The sequence below is a fragment of the Macrobrachium rosenbergii genome, chromosome 20 (assembly GCF_040412425.1).
Source record: "Macrobrachium rosenbergii isolate ZJJX-2024 chromosome 20, ASM4041242v1, whole genome shotgun sequence".
Taxonomy (NCBI): domain Eukaryota; kingdom Metazoa; phylum Arthropoda; class Malacostraca; order Decapoda; family Palaemonidae; genus Macrobrachium; species Macrobrachium rosenbergii.
The window spans coordinates 6,298,031-6,321,696 of NC_089760.1; the positions used below are offsets into that span (position 1 = coordinate 6,298,031).

The 23,666-nt window shown below is 35.8% G+C and overlaps 1 protein-coding gene across 1 annotated transcript in view; it reads right to left on the minus strand.

Annotated features, from left to right (window-relative positions):
• Window positions 1-22,905, minus strand: part of LOC136849023 (glucose dehydrogenase [FAD, quinone]-like) — a 78,304-nt gene extending 55,399 nt beyond the window's left edge. Inside the window, exon 1 of the mRNA XM_067121875.1 lies at window positions 22,604-22,905. The gene's annotated coding sequence lies outside the window, so the exon portion shown is untranslated. The remainder of the gene's footprint in view (window positions 1-22,603) is intronic.
• Window positions 22,906-23,666: the final 761 nt, after the last annotated feature.

The window sequence follows — 23,666 nt, forward strand, 5'->3', positions numbered from 1 at the left end:
TAGAAAGGAACAGTTATTCCTCTCTTTCATATCTTTGGAATCTTTACTTTCGCATGTATACCATACACTCGCTGGTCAGCCTCTCATCGCCACTTGCCCCACCTTACCAAACTTCTCATTTGCAATCCTATACTTCCTAGCCCATCTCCATTCTTCTGCCTCTTAATGAACATCCTTGAATCCTCAACTATCCCTTTCCTAGGCATTCCCAAATTAAAGCTAACTCCTTCTGCCTCTGCATGCTTCAGTGTTACCTCTCTTCTATTCAAAATTTTCTGTAAGTCTTCAAAATACCTACTCAATTGACATCAGACCACAGTTCTTCAGACAACGGTTCTTTCCCTTTACTTTTGTTATGAGATCCATTTGCCCATTAGCCTTGCTACCTGATGCCACTTCTCTGAAGAACAATTTCTTTTTCTCCATAAAGATTTACAAAGATCTGCCCCTTTTCTATCTCACTTTCTTCTTCACTATCATATTGTACACCTTTAACCTGAAATTCTTTATTGTCACGCAATTACACTTCGAACAGTCTCCTTTTTTTTTTGTTCAAATGAGCCCTATTTTCTCACCACACTACTTACTAAATTTATTGCAAAAGATCCCTGGCCTGTGTATGATGAATCCTTCAATTTTGCATTTTTTTTATGTGCTCCTACGAAAGATTCATTAAACCTAGCCAATTTCTATCCGTTTTCCCTTATATTAAGTCTTCAGCTTTTCTCACTGAATGAAATCTTATTAATGACATTTACAGCCACAGTTTCTGAATTTTGACAGATTAAAACATTAAGACTTAGTATTTTGAATGTGCAGGAGAGAAGAAATGCATTGTTGTTGCTCGCTTATGGGGAGAATAGGGTGCTTTAGTGCATTTTAAGACAAAAGTGAAGGAGCAGGGCGTGCAGGGCAGTGAAGGACAAAGCCTGCTCTTGTCTGTGGTGTTTGAGAAAGGCAATGGAAAAGGAACAGTGCCTATATTTCCAGGAGATTTGTATAAATAATGCTGAGTGCAGAGTGAATGTGTATGACCTGGGGATAATTAGCGAGTTGTCAGGTTTAATGGAGACATTTATATGTGTGTTTTTTTTTGTGGTCATGTGGTCATGTGGGCATATTCATGTTGTTTCACTTGACGCACTTCGAAGTTAAGCTATGTTGCTTCTGGTCAGTACTTGGATGGGAGAGAACCAGGCCATTGCAATTGTCGTTGATATGCAAGACATTTGGACATAGATGAAACAGGGCTTTAGCTACAAACTCCATCCCTTTAATACTTAATGGAACCAGATGGTGACACCTTTCAATGGGAATGGAGCGCATGGTGACAACAAAAATACAAAAATGAAATATATACATATGTATATATATATTTATATATATACTGTATATAAGTAAATGTTTTAGATTTTGACTTGTTTCGTTTCTCTATGTGTAAGACAGTCTCCTTCTGCCTGTCACTCTTTACAAACCACATGCACACATATGTATATATATATATATATATATATATATATATATATATATATATATATATATATATATATATATATATATATATATGTGTGTGTGTGTGTGTGTGTGTGTGTGTACATGTATATATTTATATATATTTTTATTTATTTATATGCATACATATATATATATATATATATATATACATATATGTGTATATGTACATATATGTGTATATATACATATACATATATGTATATATATGTATATATAGATATATATATATATATATATATATATATATATATATATATATATATATATGTGTGTGTGTGTGTGTGTGTGTGTGTGTAAGGAGATGGAGAAAGTGACTGTCTTACACATCAAGAAACAATACAAAACAAAAATCTAAAATTAATCTCGTAGCCTTAATGATTTATATTGTTTCTGCCATGTCAAACAAGATGTAAACTTTATTATGTCATTTATTTTTAAAAAATCTGGAAGAAACATATTCATCAAAAAACAAACAGGATCGACGAAAATCGACGAAGACAAAATGTACTTAAACGGATGACCTTTCTGATACCCTTGAGGGCTTAGTTTCCTTAAGTAAGATCAACCTTGACACTCCTTACCCAGTTTAGGCTAAAGCTGTATGGCCGTGGGCCCAATTTTTTATTTGATCTCCCTTTTCTTTTTAATGTGTGAGTGCCAAATGTGTCGTCTCGTCTCTCTCTCTCTCTCTCTCTCTCTCTCTCTCTCTCTCTCTATATATATATATATATATATATATATATATATATAGTGTATATATATATATATATACACATATATATATATATATATATATATATGTATATTCATATATATATATATATATATGTATACCATATATATGTATATTTATGTATATACATATATATTTATATATATATATATAAATATATATTCATATATATATATATATATGTGTATACATATATTATATATTTATATATACATATATATATATACATATATGTATATACATATAAATAGAAAGAGAGAGAGAGAGAGAGAGAGAGAGAGAGAGAGAGAGAGAGAGAGAGAGAGAGAGAGATTTTCCACACGTCGATTCTCCCATCTCAGTGAGTGACCGAGCTTTTCTGGAGCTGAACATGTGATTACGAGGGCGAACCACAATGATTTTCAATTTCGATCATCGTGGTTCGGGAACGTCAGCATCCGGACGCTCATTAGGCGTCATCAGTGCGTCAAAAACTGCAGTCGGTCATTTTCAGACCGTCTTGCATCTTGCGAGCGGTCGATCAATTCGTCGCTCCTTCAAAGAAGAAGAAAAAACGTTTTCGTGCAATGAAAAAAAAAATTTCCAATCTTTTGCTCAGGAGACCCAGTTTCTATTTAGAGAAACCTTTCAGTTTTCCTGGCTGTCTCTATGTTGTCAATGAATCTGTAACTTTTTATTTCTTTGTTTAACGTTATATAGTCTGTGGCGTGTGCTTATTGAAAACAGCACTTTTCGACCGTTAGTCAGAAAACATATATGATGCGGAATTTTACCTCCTAATCTGTACATGAACTAAAGCCAGAGTAGTGCACAATAATTTTCATTGTCTAGTTGCCTTTTCAGATTGTTGATATGATAACTTGTGGACGCATTCATGTGAAACAAATGAAGATGTCATCAAGTTCCTAAACATGATTAATTGTACAAATCAACAATTCATGATAAGAGAAAACAGACACTATAAATGAACTGAGAGATATAGTAAAAAAACATACATACACTCATACACATATATAATTATACACACATATATATGTATATATATATATATATATATATATATATATATATATATATATATATATGTGTGTATGTGTATGTGTGTGTGTGTTACAGGCAGATATAAAACCAGGCATTTCACGAGCTGCCCGAAATTTCAAGCAGATAGCGAAATGCGCTTAGTGACATTTGATCCCCCAGGGGTTAGTACTAAACACGGCAAAATACATTTGACCTCCAGGGGCTAGTACTAAACATGGCAAAATACATTTGACCCCAGGGGCTAGTACTAAACATGGCAAAATACATTTGACCCCCAGAAGCTAGTACTAAACACAGCAAAATACATTTGACCCCCAGGGGCTAGTACTAAACACAGCAAAATACATTTGACCCCCAAGGGCTGGTACTAAACACGGCAAAATACATTTGACCCCTAGGGGCTAGTACTAAACACTGCAAAATACATTTGACCCCCCCCCGGGGCTAGTACTAAACACGGCAAAATAAATTTGACCCCCAAAGGCTAGTACTAAACACGGCAAAATACATTTGACCCCCAGGGGCTAGTACTAAACACGGCAAAATACATTTGAACTTCCTGGGGTGGCATTAAACACGACGAAACAGTGTAGGTGAGTCACTGTTTCGCCGTATTTAGTACTAGCCCCTGGAAGATCAAATTTCAGGCAGTTCATGAAATGCCTGGTTTCGCTATCTGCCCGTAACATATATATATATATATATATATATATATATATATATATATATATATATATATATATATATATATATATGTATACATATGTATATATAATATATATATAGTATATATGCATATAATGTATGCATACAAACGCATCATTTACATGCATTTGTATACCAAATATACAACACGTGGCCTTTACTCATTTGTATGAACGTGCATTAATAAGTCTAAAACCTTCTCGTTCACGGACTCGAAACTGCACCAAGTCCAAGTAAAAACTGGTCAAGATATGCCGGATACTCTGATCCGGTAAGCTATATATTAAGGATGACTATCCACTTTCGATTTACAGCTATTTTCGACTTAATTTCAAATTAAAAAATACATTCTACACTCTTAAAGCAAAAGAATTCAATATTTCTTTTATTTTCACTTCAGATAAAAAAATGCAGTTTATATTAAAATATTAAAACTCACAGAATCTGACATTCGTTTGTCCGTTATCTTTATAAACCCGAATATTTATTTCTCTTTATATAAGAAAGAAAACTATTTCTTTTCCACGTGAGAGAGAGAGAGAGAGAGAGAGAGAGAGAGAGAGAGAGAGAGAGAGAGAGAGAGAGAGAGAGAGAAGGGGGCGGAGTTCAAACTGGTAGCGTCTCGTTTGTATCAAAATTAAGCGTTTATATTCATTCTTTGGTTATTCAGATGTTTAGGATTACAACTGTTTGCTAATTTTTCAGATGATTTCCCTTCATATTAAATTTTAACATAACCTCATAAACTAGAATGTTCCGAATGCCTTGCTTCTCTAAGAGATGATTTTGAGATGAAGTTTAAAACTGAAATCAGTCAAATTTAGTTTCTGACTTTTTTTACGTAAATTTTGAATAACTGCCTGTAAGAAACGGTAAATATCCAACATAGAAAGGAAGAAAAAGTTGCATTCATGTGCGCAAGTGTGAATTGCCCTAAAGCACGTAGCAGAGAGAGAGAGAGAGAGAGAGAGAGAGAGAGAGAGAGAGAGAGAGAGAGATATGGATTAAATACATATTCGCCAGTTTACAGACCACTTTCTTACAATTATTAAAAATGGAATATGTCATTTGTATTTCTAGATAACTGAAGTCATCTCTTATGTTTGAGGCTATTCTCGTTCTCCATATTTCGTACCGAACTAAGTCAGTCAATGAAAAGATAATTTGAAAAATCGAAGACCGTTCTCCGAGAAGCATGTCAGTAAAACTGTGATATAACGAGAAAGGTGTCAGTAACGACCCCGTCTGTTTTCTTGATTTTATTTTCCTTGACATTGCATTACTTGAAAGTTACAGGAAAACAAAATTTCAACGGAACCTTTACAAAATATTTGGCGAAAACGAACGACGAAGATGCATCACTAACAGCTAAAGAGCAAAGACAATTTGGTATGCCACCCGACTCACCAGGAAGACGAAGGAATCTGATTGCCTTAAACGCCTACGAAAAACAATAAACTGAGCAAAACTGAAAATAATACTCAAAGCAGAATCATATGCACCTCCTTTTTTTATTCTTCGGGAACCAACAACTCGAGAGTGAGCACCAGTTAGCAACGGCACGTCCACCACATCAAGAAGCACAAGTATCACACTCGACTATCTTTTTTCCACTGTCCTCCTGACCGCCTAGGACCGCGTCTTTAATACGGTTTTCCCGCCTTTATATTCCTCCCTCTTCTTACTGGTTACCTTTCTAAGCAATATTTACCTTTTGCCTTCGTCCCATTGGCTGAGACCGTCAATGAACTCTCAAGGAGAAAGTGACGTCACTCGGTCTGAAGCTGAAAGTCCTCCCACTCTCGTTTTTCTTCTTTTTCTATTTTTAGTTTTGCTTTGTGGCGTTTGTTTGGAGAAATTATGATTTAACGATCCCAGCTCCACTTAAAGGGAGGCTGAAATATACTGTATGCTGTAAACTAATCTAGCATCAAGGTATTCGGTGAAACTGTCACGGATAATTAGTCTTATGACAGACTTAATAAAAATGTATATTTTTGTTGTTGTAACAAATTCCCAGCCAGAGCAAGTTTCTCTTCATTTGTACTTGACGGGTAATGAACAGCTCACGAACAGGAAACTTTTAACTGATTTTTATAGTTTGATTTTTTTTCCTCAAGGTGATTGCAACGACAAAATGAGATTATTGATAGAAATCAATAAAATTATTTGGAAAACGCTCCTGCTTGTAACTTTAGGCTAAAAACTATGCCTAAGTCACCAGATACCCAATTAACTGTCTTACAGAAGTAAAGAGGAAAAAAATCAATCATTCTGCTAGAAATAGAAGAAAACTGCTGTTGCAAGGGATATTCGTATCTCATTTCACAATAGACATACCGTAAATTTTAATAACCGAATAAACTGGAATAGAATAGGTAAATAAGAAAAGATAAATAAGAAATACTGTAAACCAATGAAGTGAACGATAAATGGAGAACGACACAAACCAGTTATTTAATTTATTCACTTTGATCAAGAAATTTTTTGTCATATACGTGTAAGGATGAGTTGCTCGTGGGCACACGCTTATTCATGAGGATATATACATACATACATACATTCTTATGTGTATATAGGCCTACATGTGTGTATTTGTATTATATGTATTAGTGTATATATATATATATAAATGGATGTGTATATGTATGTGGATGTGTGTGTGTGTATGTTCCACATACACTCTGAAACGCAATGAGCAATTTCAACCAAACTTGGTATACATAAGACTTACCATCTGGGAAAGAACACTGTAGGGGTAAGACATCACTGGCACCAAAGGGGGCCAGTGTGTGAGAATGGGGTGACAAGTAAAAATAACCGAAAACGACAGATATTAGTGTTTAACGACAGATCCAAGTTCAGCCCTGATAGGAAGTGGGGTGGGGAAGGGGTGGGGTGACTAAAAATTCGACAGATATTAGTTTCTAAGCCATAGTTTTCAAGGTGGCTGAGATGAATAGTGACACTCCTGAAGCCCTTCAAGTCCAAGTTCAGTCCCAGTAGGAAGGGGGTGGGAAGGGGTAGGGAGGTGGTGACGTAAAAATAACCGAAAACAAAAGATATTAGTGTCTAATCAATAGTTCTTGAGGTTGCTGAGATGAATAGTGAAACTCCCGATGCCCTTCAGGTCCAAGTTCAGCCCTTGGGTGGTGAGAAGGGGTGACAATAAAATATAAAAAATGACAGATATTAGTGTCTAATCCATAGTTTTCGAGATTGCTGGGATGAATAGAGACAATCCTGATGCCCTTCAAGTCCAGATTCAGCCCCAGTAGGGAATGGAGGGTGGGAAGTGGTGAAATATAAAATGTCAAAAATGTTGGGCAATGCAACTGAAGCAACTATCTTAACATGAATGAGAGAGAGAGAGAGAGAGTCTATCGTTTGTCATTCAGAGATTTCCCGGGCAGCGCCTGGCTTCCAACCCAGCATTGCCCAAAAAAACTTTGAGTGACATTCGATAAACTCTCTCTCTCTCTCTCTCTCTCTCCCTCCCGCTTTTTCCTCCCTAACACCCCCTCTTCTCCCTCTTCTTCTCCTCTCACTCTCCTTCTTACTCTCTCCCAACACACTCATTCACTATTATAGAGTTCAACAACCTAAGGCCGTGTATTGAAGATCAAGTTTACCTGTCATGTCTTCCGTCAGTTCATCGAAACTGCCCTTTAAACTTGCGTAGACGACCGTTTGTGGTACCAGAACGGATGAACTGATGGTATTACCTAAATATCTTCCGACCGACTGACAGGTAATTTCGTGACAGTTTGCAGTTGTATTTCATCTGGGAAGCATCTCAGACGTTCTGATCAGAATATGAATAAATTATGTATAGGAATTACCCATTCCACTGTTAGGCCCTTCAGCGCTATTTGCAGGCCGTTATAAGTCCAAATCATACAACATCATGCGATACAGACAATTTGGTATAGGCCTAGGCCAATGATGTCCTTTTTATGATATGTGTTAATATAATGAAAGTAAACTTCACTATCCAGTTCATAAAAAACTGAACCAACCCCTCAGTTCTAATTTAAACTCACTCATTATTATTGTTTGAGAACAGACGTCTTTTTTTGATAAGAAATATTTAGTCTATACTCTGTTCTGCTTTTTTACTTCTTTCCTATTATTAAGTGAATCACTGCAAGAGTTAGCCTTCCAGCCCCTCATCAAGTTAAGAAAAAAAGTGGCAAAAACACTTTCCTGTACAGCTAACTTCAACTCGTGATGCTTATTTTTTATATTGTTATTAGGGATGTGTTTAACATAGCATAATAAATTACAACTCATTATCTTTACAATGACACCAAATTCCTCAACGTAGAATTGTGTGTAAAGTTGCACGTACAGCATCTATAAACTTGGTCAATTCATACGATAACGTAATCATGAATCAAACAAAATCTTTCCCTTCTTCGAGCAATGTTAAGCAATTGGTTATTTATTGTTTTGAATAAATATGCGTTGATAAAAGATAGAAATGAATATAGATAATTCTAATTTTAAACCATAAACAATAATTTTATTGTTCTAAATGATGGGAATACTATTCCTAACTATGTATGATTACATCAGCAAAAGGTATGAATTGACGTGTTGTGTAAACTGTGAGGACTTCGAGTTACTCAAAGTGCAGTAGTTGCCATTTCTTAATTTAATCCCTATTTGCATCCAGTACATTTACCCTCCTAGTGCCTTTCTGAAAAGATTTCCAATGTAATGATCTACATTCCTGTGAAGTTTTAATCTAGAATTTTCAGTCATTATCTTCCAGGTAATCAGTACCAAGCAAAATGAAAAAGACACTTATCTTCCGTAGGCAGTGAAGTGTTTTGCCAATTCGCTTGATAATTAATTCCAGCGTCAACCGCTGGAGTGTCCAAGGTGATATTTCGATTATTCTAGCACAGCCAACAACGAGTTGTTCTTCCTACACAATGTTGGCGATCGCGTAATAAATGACGTAGGATATGGAGTAGGACCATTTTGAACACCGTACCCAAAAAGGGAATATGTTTATCTATATATTATATCATACGATGTCTTCAACCATATGTATGAAAGGGCGGGGCAAATGGCTTGTGATTATTTTATTCGCATGATGAAGCGGTTGCACTAGCGGATCCAGAAAAATTTCATGGCAGGGCACTAATTTTCATATTATATATATATATATATATATATATATATATATATATATATATATATATATATATATATATATATATATATATATATATATATATACATATATATATATATATATATATACATCATATATATATATATATATATATATATATATATATATATATATATATATATATATATATATATATTTATATATATATACATATATATATATATATATATTATATATATATATATATATATATATATATATATATATATATATATATATTTACACACACATATACGTTATATATCTGTGTATCACATATACAAAGGCAATACATATCACGTAACAGTAAATAAAATCATTAGTCGCCAGTCTTTCTTCTGGATTTATGAAATTCAGGCTGCCAAGACGAGCACTCGGCCATTTTAGGCCATTCACACCTTAAGACAGTGAAAAGATGGAGTTGGAGTGGTTGAACAGCAAATAAAAGAGATCCAGAAAATAAAGATGAAGTACACTTAAAGTTGGAGCTGAGACGAAACCTCGCAACTGCACTAGGAAGTAACTGTTAGAGGTGTTTGACAGCAACACTGATGAAAGGAAGTGGGAATGGTGGTAATGCAAAAGGGTACAACGTGGGTGCAGTTAGGGGCCGAAGGGACACTGCAAACACCCAGTAGTTACACCTACAGTTCACTCCGTGAGGTGCACTGGCTACACTAACCCGTACCAGGTTAATCCCCGCATTTATTTTGGACTAGATCGCATTCGCTATATATATAAGTTATAAACCTCCTCGTTGGACGAGTCGATATTTTTTCTCGGCTAGCACTTTGCTGGGCCTGCGTTTGATTCTCCGGCCGGCCAATGAAGAATTAGAGGAATTTATTTCTGGTGATAGAAATTCATTTCTCGGTATAATGTGGTTCGGATTCCACAATAAGCTGTAGGTCCCGTTGCTAGGTAACCAATTGGTTCTTAGCCACGTATAATAAATCTAATCCTTCGGGCCAGCCCCGGGAGAGCTGTTAATCAGCTCAGTGGTCTGGTTAAACTAAGGTATACTTAACTTTATTCACCTACTGCGGCTCAAATTCTAACGATTATTCCAAGCTGAGGTTTAGAATTCATGCTTTCACTGAGAGCAGCCACGCCTCTTTACAAATGCTTCTCCCATTTAAAACTAGAGTAACGCTCTAAAATAGATTGTAAAATAGATTGTTAATAAGAGAATATATATATATATATATATATATATATATATATATATATATATATATATATATATATATATATATATATATATATATATATATATATATATTCACCTGTTTGATAGGTAGTTTCGTATATTTTCAGGTTTGTGTTGAGTAACATATAAAACTCATTATTACGTTTGAAGGTACATTTTTCAGGTTTGTGTTGAAACATAATAAGAGTAATAAGAGTATTTTAAAACTCATTTAACGATATATTTTACACAGAGAGCCTGAATTTGGATTTTGCTTCATAATAATAATAATAATAATAATAATAATAATAATAATAATAATAATAATAATAATAATAATAATAATAATAATAATAATAATAATAAAGATAGACAACTGGAATAATCCAAGAACAAATTTGCATTGTGCAAGATAATCAGTAGCCTAGGCCTAGTCTTTAAATTATTTCTGATGTCACTCTTCATCATTATTATTTTATGATGATGTCGCTGCTGGCTGCCGTGGGGAGGAGAAATCACTGCAATTTAAAATTAATACGTTGACAGCCTCAGTGTTTTGCTGCGGTCTTTCAGAACTTCAGACCTTTAAAATGATCTGTAAATAATTGTATAGCAACAGTGCATTCGTAAAAGAACGAAACCTTACGTGGGACCAATAATATTCTTCTTTATTTTCATAAATTCCAAGAAAATCAATGTAGCGGTAAGCCTATGCATTTTTTGATGATGTAAGAGATCCCTTAGCCTTCTTGGCCAATGTAAGTTAAAGAATCTCAAAAGAAGTAAAACTATTTCGAAATTTCCCCTACAGGTAATTGCTTCCAACCAGTGATATTGAGAGAGAGAGAGAGAGAGAGAGAGAGAGAGAGAGAGAGAGAGAGAGAGAGAGAGAGAGATGAGAGAGAGAGATTATCACCGCAATTTAAAATTAATACGTTGACAGCCTAGACCTTTAATCACTGATGAAAATGTTTAATAATTTGGAATGAAACCTTACGTTAAAAATGTTTTCATAATAGTAAAGTATATATGTCCCATAGATACAGTATAACATAAATTTCTCACATAATTGTTCCAACCAGTGATATATATATATATATATATATATATATATATATATATATATTATATATATATATATATATATATATATATATATATTATATAGTAAAACTGCCATTGCCATCCCTGCATGATTCAGTCTCTTTGTACGCTTCGTCATCATACTTCGTTGTCATAAACCAAGCAGTAAATCACGTCTCCATAGATAAGTTTTAGGACACACGGAAGAGCATTGTTGGTACTGGTCAACAGTCATTGTTGCCATGCACTTCCATTTGCTTAAGCTATCGAACTTCTCATTCACCGGGCTTAAAAACAAAGTTTAAAATTTATAACGTTAAAATATACATCGTGTAGAGGTTATCTATCGCCTAATTAATTATCAAACAATATTTTATCAAATATTAAGGTTGTTTTCACTACAAACAATTTTTCCTTATCTCCTAAACAAAGATATTTTACAAGGCTCCTGAGACGGATAAGACTTGTATCCTACAAAGCTTATGAATGAGGATTCATTTAAATAAACAAAACTCGTTTAGATGCATACTTAATCGTTAATGAATATTGTGTGTGCTTGTTGTGTTCGCAATTATAAATATCATAAAATCTATATTATTCTCGTGAACAAAAAAAAAAAAATTATGCTCCAAAACGATTATTTATACTTTTTGAAGTTATTCCAAGATAAGTTTTCTTACAGTTTCCGCATATACTGTTGCTAGTAGCTTAAACGTTCTAATTCTCTCTATATAGCAAAGAAATGAGTATCCCTTGGAGATATAACAGGATAATTATTCTGTCTTAAAAGAAAGCCCCTGGAAATGCGTGGCAGCATTTAATGGGTCAATTGTAACGTTCACTAACTCAAAAATATTCTGCAACACTCTTCAAAATAAATAAGGCTGAATGGTGCACAATATATGAAAGTATAAATATTTCACTTTATCACCTTTCATGAAAAGTTTAATTCATAACATTACGCAAGCCATATTTAACGTAGATCACAGTTATAAATTGTCCTATGGGCTGATAGGCACTTCCACAAACTCATATCTATAAACCTCCCTTCGAAAAAAACATTAATTCTAAGTGCGGATGCTGATAGCCTTGGAAATATGACAGTAACTTCCTCTCGTTTAGTAACTTTTGCAAGATATCGCAAAACTAGAATATACCAGAAATGGTCAGAAGGTAGGAAATTCATCCCGCACCAGTCACAAAATTATAGTCGTTGTATGAGGTGGCATCACGTGCTCATAAGAGCGTTGCCAGATAGCACTCGCATAGGCTGTTTTGTCCGAAAGATTTTGGAGAGTTGCAAACTTTTTAAATTTTACAAGCGTGGAAGCCTCAGCTTTCCTAAATTCTCTCAAAATAACTCATGGATTATGATTAATGGACTCTTATAAGCCAGAAGTGCGTTATGATTCCGCAGAACACTATCATTTGCGTAATATTTTAGCGGATATTAAATGAAGTAATAAATTCAACACGTGAGGCTGATCCCATTCCCAAGTGAGTACAGCCCTTTGACTACTCAGCAAGACTGTAGGGTAAGACTGCTAGTCCCAAGCCCTTTTGCTTAGCCCCTGCAGACTCTGGTACCCATTTACAAACAGGTGTATTGGTGGCAGTAAGCATGGAGGGATTCACGACCCTAGCAGATGTGAGCCAAGTGCTGTACCACACACACACACACACACACAAACACACACACAAACACACACGCACATTCTCTCTCTCTCTCTCTCTCTCTCTCTCTCTCTCTCTCACACACACACGCGCGCGCTCATTGTAAGCGTGTCTGTGTGTGTTTGCGGGGAAAAAATGTCGAAGACATCGTTTATCGCGATCGAATGTAAATTCCTGCTGCTTCAAGGACAACTGAAAGCGAATTATTTTTGCTTCGGGGATCATGGAGACGATCACAATTTATGAATGACATTTAGGAACTTTAAGATTCCCTTTCCCTTGACTTTTTAAGATCCGCCGATGTGACGTTCATGGACGGAGATCACGCAGTACGGCTAAATATCGGCTTCTTTACAGAACATAAAATCCAAAAACGCAACGAAAACGGGGCTTGGGAGCGTTACATCTGCGGCAGAAGATCATTTTTTTTCCTTTTAGTTTTTTTTTTATCATTTTTGCAGCAAACCCCGTTTTGTACGGATGATAGCTCAACAGAAAAGAGAAAGTAGAGTACACCAGCAACCGAAGAAGAGTAAAAGTAAAAATAACTTTGATTTATTGATGACTTCGGCAGAAAGAAGACATCTTTTTCCCCATCCCACTTATTTTCGAAAAACGATTTTCGCGAGAGAAAAAAAAAAGCGCATCGGAGTACGTAATTCTTTCCTGTCAATTAAATTCTTCTAAAACCTTGGGAATGCAGATATAGGTAAGATACACGTGCTTGCGGATAAGGTAATTTTACAATCGAGTAAAAGTGTGCGTTTCTTGGCCACAAATATGGTTCCAGAGGCAAGTGCAAATCGTGGCCTTGATAGGTCACCGAAAGTGAAGATTTTCTGCTTTTTTTCCCGCAACTGCCTAAACAACACTGACAAATATTTGTCAGTGTTTATCCTGTAAATGTCAGGGTACCACGGCGTGAGGGCATAAGGTTTTAAATTCACTGGGACGGTAAAAATATGTATGCATATATATATATATATATATATATAAATATATATATATATATATATATATATATATATATATATAATAAAATATGTATATACATATACATACATATATATATACACATACATATATATATATATACATACATATATACATTTATTCAAAGGTGCAACGAATCAAAATATTCTGAGACAGTTTCATTACGGCGAGAAAACAGAAAACGTTAAGTTGAGGAAAAGAACGTACAATTTGTAAGTAATGGAAGGGGAACGAGTTGGGCTGATTGTATGAAAAAGTGTTAAAAAAAAATAGGGCTTAATACCAAAGAACCATGAGAGAACTTGTGAGATAAAGTTGAATGTCACAGAGTGTGGAGCAGTGTCCGATTCTGCTGAGCTAATAGGGTTATATATATATATATATATATTATATATATATATATATATATATATATATATATATATATATATATATATATATATATATATATATATATATATATATATTTGTTTGTCCACTACAGAAATCCGAAACACCTGACAGATCAGACAACATTTTGCACACGGCCTCTATGTCACCCCAGAAAGGTTTATAACTCAAAATCAAGCCCCTACCACGTGACAGACATACAAACACAGGCAAAACAAATGAAATTTTCGGTTTTATGTCACCTTTTCCTTCAGTTTTCTGGGTTTATTCTCATTTTCACCTGACGCTTCACCTTTTCTTCTGGCGCTGCCAGAAGTATGATTAACCTACAACAATAAATCCCCCATAACATCAATTTCTGAACAGAATTTACGTGACTTTGATCATAATTTATGATGATAATTAATATAATTGTTTATTACCTTGATAAAATTTACACTGAAAATCTAAATCAATAATTTCTTTCCGTAGTAAGGGAAGTGAGTCCATGCATGCGTAGTAGTGGCTAAAAGCGATGCTTTTAGCCAGCAGAAACCACTACCAAACTATCTCTCTCTCTCTCTCTCTCTCTCTCTCTCTCTCTCTCTCTCTCTCAAAGCATCACTCAAACACTTTGGAGAGAACTCTATCTCTATTCATGAGGTTTATCCGTAACTCTAATTCCTACTTCTTTGCAGGAGCAAGAGCCCATACAAAGGAATATATATCGAAAATAACTTTATTTTACATATGTGACATCTGGCAACCGCTTCATCATGCAAAAAGTGATAATCACAAGCCAATCACCCCGCCCGTTCATACATATGGTTGAAGACTTTATATGATACATTAAGTAAATAAACACATTCCGTTTTTGCGTACGGTGTTAAAATAGTCCTAAACACGATCCTACGTCATTTACTACATGATCACAAACATCATGTAGGTTGAACAACACACCAGCGGTTGACGGTTGGAATTAATTATTGTGCGAATTGGCAAAATGTAAACTGAATACGGAAGATACTTATATTAAAAGAACTTCTCAAGTTTGATTCCAATTAATTCCAACTCCTCAGGCAGGATGATTATTGGGATAATAAGGCTATAAATCACACGAGAAATGAAAATACAATAAACAAATATCTTTATAATTCAACGATTTATTAAATCACAAGCCACTTATCAATAAACTTCAGAATCTTTGAGTGGGTGGATATGTTTTAAGATTACTTCAAGATTTCCTTTCAGGTAAGCAGCAGCGAGTTGCTGTGGACAGGATACCAGGACCTTTCCTTGAAAAAAGCGGGACGCCAAATCTTAGAAACCAACCAAAAAAATTTTCTTGAAAATAATCTCATTATGTTTCCCACACCAAAATTACTATCGAGTTAGTAATCTAACTTAACCCAACCTATACTTACCCTAACCTAACCTAACTTAGGGGCATGGCAAAAAACCTGAGGCAGGTGCAATACTAGCATACATCTCAGGAATTTGTGGGCGGGATCTTCAGTGAACCAAGATCTATTGTGTCTGGAGTTCCACAGGGCAGTGTTCTTGGTATTTTTAGTGTATACGAGTGATATGGTTGTTGGCCTGGAAAACAGGATTGTTCAGTATGCTGATGATGCAACACTTGAGGGTGCAGTAAAGTCTCCACTTATGAGAAATGAAGCTGCCCTCAGCCTTAATCGGGACAGGGACCGGATCAGGGAATGGTGTAGTCGATGGGGCATGAGGCTGAACTCCAGTAAAACGAAAACACTATTGATTGGAAAATCCCGTACAGATTTCCCACCCCATCCTCCCCTTCAGGTGGATGGAACTTTGCTGAATGAGTCTGAAGCTTTATCTATCTTGGGTGTAACTTTTGACTCACATCTAACTTTTTGAGAAACGTGTAATGAAAGTTTCAGCAAATGCCGCACGTAAGTTAGGTATTTTTCGGAAGACCTCATATATTTATAACAGTGGTAAAATCAGTGCAACCTGTTTTAGGTCATTTGTACTTCATTTACTGGAATACTGTTCTCCGGTGTGGATGTCTGCTTCTGCCAGAGATTGATCTCCTTTGGAAAGTGGTTCGTGGTGGTAGGTTTCTGTTTGCTAATAAGAGCAGTTATGACTTGGACCATTGACGGATGTTCTATAGTTTGTCACTTTTTTATAAGTTGTATTTCGACAGAGATCTTTCACATTCACAATTGATCTCTGATCCCCTTTATCTGCCGAGAGCAACCAAATTCGATAAACAGCAGCACCAATATGCGGTAAATATGCTTCGCTGTCGAACTTCTCAGTTACAGAGGTCCTTTATCCCTCACACCACCGAAATGTGGAACAGTCTCCCAGACGATATCGTGGAATTGGAACTTCGGATGTTCAACGAAAATGCAATGCATTACTACCCTAATACTATTCTTCTTGCATTTTGATACATTTTTATCTATTTATCAATTCATATTTTCTTTTTTAATAAGTGGTATAATCTTTCTGGATTTCCCTTTACTTCCTCTTACTTCTTCCTAATGAACACCATATTCTTCGGCAGCTTGAATCTCAAGTCAATGGCCTGTGTGGGTTTCTTCCATACGAATAGGTTTCATCTACTGAATAACAATGATAATAATAACTGGACTGGGGACACTGGCAATAAAACCTGGCTTACACGAGCGTTGTTAGAGCTAATTTATTAATTAAACTATTCTGGCACATAATTACAAGCCAGTTTTTACTGCACCACTCTAATATTACGAGAAAATATTGTGAAAAGATTTGCCGCACTCAGTTTAATGACAGACGCTGGAGGCTAATAATTAAAAGCCCGCACAGTGGGAACGATGTAAAAACAAGCTGTACTGTTCATTCTGAACAGATGTATGTTCTCTAGTTCACAGCTGAACTGGGGATTACTCAGAGTCTAAATTTTGCAATAATTATCAAATATAAATATGAATCTCTATGTTTTTACAAAATATATGAACATGCATATATATATACACATATTATGTATATATACATATATGTAATATATATATGTACATATACTGTATATATATACTGTATACAAATACATACATATATCTATATATATCTATATATATACATATGTATACACACACACATATATATATATATACATATATATATTTATTTATTATGATAATTAAACAGGGAAAGGACAGTAATTGTAAGTGCAGCTCTAACGGATGATTAAAAAATGAGTCGTGAATGGATGTGGAATGGTTGATGTTTGGAGGGGATACAGTGGGATAGTGAAAAGAAAATCTGGAAATAAGTTAAAGAGTTTTAAATTTATTTTTCAAGGGGAGATATCTGAGGATAATGAGCAAAAGTAACGTAAATGGAAGCAAAAAAAGTTATAGCAGTTAATTAGCGTAAGTATTCGTGAATGATATAAAGGAAACGTTGATGATTTGATGGTAAAATGAGAGAAGTGATGAGTTACAGAATAGCTGACGGAAGACCCGTAACGGTGGATTTGTGTATGAAACTTGAGAAGATCTGGATTGTCTGTTAAAACCGGGAGGATACTCGTACATTTGCAGCGAATGTTGAGCCAACTTTTCTTTATTGAAGTGAAGTGTTAATACTGATTGCAAATGAAAGAAAAACACTTGAAGCGCTCATCATGAAATGTTTGAAAAGCACTGTGATACAAGAGCAGTTGATAAGGTGAGAAATATGGAGATGTAAAGATGTGGTAAAAGGTTAGTGCATTTGAAAAATGGAACGATGTACAGTATTTTGACATGGTCTGTGCATGTTGGAAGTATAATGCTGTATGAAACTCTCAGCCACGGCCCATGAAACTCTCAGTCGCGGCACGTGAAACTTTCAGCCACGGCCCGGTGGTGGCCTGTGTTGTTGGCACCTATATTGGTGCCAGATGCACGATCATGGCCAACTTTAACCTTAAATAGAAAAAACTACTGAGGCTAGAGGGCTGCAATTTGGTATGTTTGATGATTGGAGGGTGGATGATCAACATACCAATTTGCTGCCCTCTAGCCTCAGTAGTTTTTAAAATCGGAGGGCGGACAGAAAAAGTGCGAACGGACAGACAAAGCCATCTCAATAGCTTTCTTTTACAGAAAACTAAAACCCGAGTTGATGCTCCTCAATTTTTCCGACTGGAACGGGGACGGGGGAGGGGGGGTTTTCAGGCGGAGATCGAAGGAGAAGCCTAGTCCAATGTAGTGTGGGAAAAACTGGATCATTCCACACAACCCCCAAAAATACTTGGATGAATTCCGTTTATTAATACGTCGGTATCACAGTAAGTTCCTCGTTTGACCCGTCGGTATAGTTCTCGGCTAGCACTCTGCTGGGCCCGCGTTCGAGTCTCCGGCCAGCGAATGATGAATTAGAGGAATTTATTTCTGGTGACAGAAATTCATTTCTCGGTATAACGTGGTTCGGATTCCACAATAAGCCATTGGTCCCGTTGTTAGGTAAACCAATTGGTTCTTAGCCACGTAAAATAAGTCTAATCCTTCGGGCCATCCCTAGGAGAGCTGTTAATCAGCTCAGCGGTCTGGTTAAACTAAGGCATACTTAACTTATCACACTCGGTTTTCTATAGCATTTATAAGAAAAAGTAAGTAATAATGAAAAATGCTCTCATTTCGTGTGTTAGATTTCTTCATGTCTACACAATTCTGCAAAATGGTCTTCATGATTTCTCCACATCATTTTTTAGTTATTATAATAATGTGAACTGAAAACAGTCGTATGCAACGAAACAGATGTATTTAACAGGTAAAACTCAACGACTTGGGCAATAGCACACTAGACGATGCATCAGGCACCGTACAATTCAATTGCTTAGAATGTTATTAATCTTAATGGTTATCATGATAGATAACATCTCTCGTCACTTTGGAATAACAACGCATTAGTGCTCATCAGTTCTATCACCATTTATATAAAATATCACTAACAACAACAGCTGGAGCGGTAACAGAACGCTGCTTTTCGGGAAAGTAGGAAAGGACAAACGTTAAGACGTAAGTGGGCTGTTTACGTTACACTGAAGAAGAAAGCAAATAAGTGTCTGCAGTTACCAGGCAAGCATCAAAACAGACAGGCAGACAGACAGATCTGAAACGAATTCACAATTTAGGCCAAGTCGTTCGAGTGTTAGAGAAAATAAGAGTGAAAATTTCCAGTCCTCCGCAGGGAAAGCAGCTAACACCCACACACCCACACACCCACACACCAAAAAACTCTCGGCTGCTTGCCCCAAAGGTTCTGCAGGACGGCATAGAGTGGTAATTGTCGGGAGAGCCAGAGAGGAAACCTGGCCGTTGAAAATACAAGTGTCAGTTGACGATTTAAAGTCTACTTTCCCAATCCATGACAGTTTGTTCCTACGTGCCTTGTGAGGTGTTGTGTTTATGGCAATTATAAATTTCAATTAAATTTGTGCTCAAGGCAATTTTTTTAGAGCTGATGCGGAGTTATACCGCGGTTTTCTGCATTTATATATACTGTACACCTCATACTGGCATTTTTCTTGAAAGAGGTAAAGATATCTTGAAGGCGTGTAAAAATGATAACTGGATACGCTAAAAAGTTTCAGTATCTTTGAAGTGAGCTGCCTTTGTTCACATGCTACGTTTAATTGTTTTAAATGACTAATTTTTATGGGATCATTCTCCATTTTCCTTTTTTACACAAACATTTAACCTGCAGGCGTTTCATTCCCGTTAAGCTATTAATATAGGTATGGATCATTTTTGCAAGTGAATATTGATAACTAATTTGCTTAATTTCCAATAAAAACAGCAATGGTTGAACGAAAAACAAAATAAAAGAAAATAACTATTCACTATGAATATTCTTAATTTCAAATCAATATTTGATCCACCCAAGTGAATAATATCTCACAACCTCTACCTTGGTACATCCTTGGGCGAACCTGGGTCCCTTATTTAGTTAAATTGCAGTCTTTTTTGGCCAATCCTAATTTTAATCTCTAGGCGCCAAGTCAGCCCATTCTCTCGTTATGTGGCGTATAAACTGAGCTCTGGTCATGAAAAACATCTTCTATTCCTGAACCAGGTGCGTCAAGGCTCTAAAATCCAGTTCCACGTCTGTCTCCTGTTAAATTCTTTTACGCTCCTCGCTGCACATTTCACTAGCAAGAATAAACTTTCATAAATGAATATGGCCTTTTGCTAAAATGCAGATTCTCCTCCTGAGTAGGCTACTTTACACGTAAATTCAGTCGATGTCGTTGAGTTTTAGCAGGTTCAACTCTTGTTACCCTGCTGGGACACAGAACTTAATGCTGTTTATACTGAGGCAGTCTCTCATTGTAACGGAACTGCAGGGTTAACCTACGACTTCTCTGCAGACCTACTACAAAGGCTTGGTCCTACTAAGGAGTCATAACCCATTGCGGGAGGCTTGGTCCTACTAAGGAGTCATAACCCACTGCGGGAGGCTTGGTCCTACTAAGGAGTCATAACCCACTGCGGGAGGCTTGGTCCTACTAAGGAGTCATAACCCACTTGGTCCTACTAAGGAGTCATAACCCATTGCGGGATCTGCCTTTCGTTGGCCGGTAATAAAGTCACGGGAAAAAAGTCACAGAAAAAAGTCACAATTTTGGCTAGGAAAAAAAGTTACATTACTTTATGGTTTTAGTAATAAAGTCACGGGGAAAATTCAAAATATTTCTTGGGGGTCATTATCTTTATGATATTTACAGTCTTTTGTTTATGTTTTTACGGTAATCCCAAACGGCCTTGTACTAAACTTTTTTTCATGAGACTTTTTTCCGAGATTTTTTTTTTACCTGTGAATTTTTTTACCTGAATTCCTGGCTTTCACAGACCTTCTTGCCAGCGTCTGAGCCACTTATGAACAGATGACAGATGGAAATCCGTTCTACAACAAACAACAATAATGGCCATTCCCACACGCTAATAACGCGAGCATGATCAGTTATTACTGAGGCGAAGTTGGACCTTTGCTCTGTCATGCTTTGTGAATGTAAAGCAAATGTTTTAGATAATATTGGTTGATGGATTTGGAGTGATCACCGTCGTAATTTTCTGGGTACCAAATGTAAAGAGGTGTGACGGTGAGAAAAACGCCTAACGAACTTTAAAAAAATGATCAGAAAGTCTTACGTCAACAACACGTTAGTTATTTTCAGATATTTTTTTTTCTTGTGCTATGTAACATAAACAGACGCTAGTTTTTAAGCACTGTGCTGTTCAACTTTCAATATAAAGCAAAGAAAGATTATAATACGCAATGACGGCAATTGTGGGTCATCTTTACGCAGTTTGGATTAGAAAAAGCCGAGTTATTCAGAAGAAGAAACAATAGCATATATCAAAAGTAAAGGATATGTTAAACGTATTCGTAGAAAAACAGATTATATATATTAAATATAAATGGTGATTTTCATGTTTAAATGTATTTTTTTCACCTTGATGCATATCTGGGCAATTACAAAAGAAGCTGTAAATTTTAACTTTGAGTTTTGTACACATATCATGAAGTTTGTAAAAACAACATCGAGTGTAATGCACTGTAATATAATGTTGCCCTTCAAGCCACGAAAGGTTAACAAATCCTGAAAAGAGAGGCGAGGGAGGGGGGAGGGGGAAATGACATGAAAACCAGAAACAGCTGGAGGCGGCTCATTGATTGAATTGAGAAGATGATATTGAATAAATGACTCAAATGATTCGTGAATTAAGAGTAGTCTATCCATTTTCTTAAAAATAAAGACTGAAACATAGAATTTAGGCCAACAGCCAAGCGCTGGGACATATGAGATCATTCAGCATCGAAAGGGAAATTGAGAGTGGAGGAGATTTGAAAGGTTAACAGGAGGAAAACCTCACAGTTGCTCTATGAAATAATTGTTAAGAGAGGGTGAAAAATAAGATGGAAGAAAAATAATACGAACGGAGATATGGTAATAGGAATGAAAGGGGTTGCGGCTAGGGGCCGATGTGTGACGCTACAAAGAACAGTAAGTAATGGCTACGGTGCACCGCGTGACGTGAGGTGCGGTGATGGCGCTACCCCGCCTACCGGATGAAAAATAAAGATACGTATTGCTTACAAGCATCGTAGCGGCTCTGTGAACGTAGGGGTTCTCATTCCTCGACAGTATTGCTTTCTCCGTTGTGACTGGTTGATCACTTCGTAAGGCCGGTAGCTCAGAAAATGGCAAACTGGGACTCTGAAAGTAAAATCGCTCACTTAGTAAAAAAAAAAAAAAATGGAAGTGAACGATTCTCTTATCTAATGTTATCTTTTAGGCACTCAGCAACCGCGAAATTATACCAAATGAAGATAACTCTATCATCGTCTGGGCCTGAGATCTTGTCCTAATTTGATAGCTCATGTTTCACTGATACTATGTATTTCTCTACATCCCTTTATCTAAGTCCTCCTTATCTCCTTTGACCCAATCCTCAATATTGCTAGGGAAACCTAAATCATCTTATCTTCTTATCAGTGCAAAAGGGGTTCAGTTTTTAAAGATACTACAAAATAATAATAATAATAATAATAATAATAATAATAATAATAATAATCATCATCATCATCATCATCATCATCATCATCATCATCATCATCATCATCATCATCATCATCAACGAATGGTAAGCAGAAATCTGTGGGATAAAAAGAATTTAAATATAAAATTTTGAACTCATAAAGATTTCGAAAACTTAGACTTCCTTCTTAATAGAAAATGGAAATAATTTAAAGAAACTTTTCTATGTGTTATCTCACACCCAGTGTTCCTCCTCCGTTGAAAAGACTGCTCTCTCTCTCTCTCTCTCTCTCTCTCTCTCTCTCTCTCTCTCTCTCTCTCTCTCTCTCTCTCTCTCTCTCTCTCTCTATATATATATATATATATATATATATATATATATATATATATATATATATATATATATATATATATATATATATATATATTATATATATCAGAATTCCAGCATCAGAATTTATCTGGTCTTGGGGGAATGTGATATTACAGCTGTGATTTGGCATCCATCACAAACTCATATGAATCATTTTCCCCTGATGAAATGTCTAATATTGACTAGGTTTATCTTCGCGAAGGATTTATGACTGAAATATGTGCACTCGTCATTACCCCAACATTACAA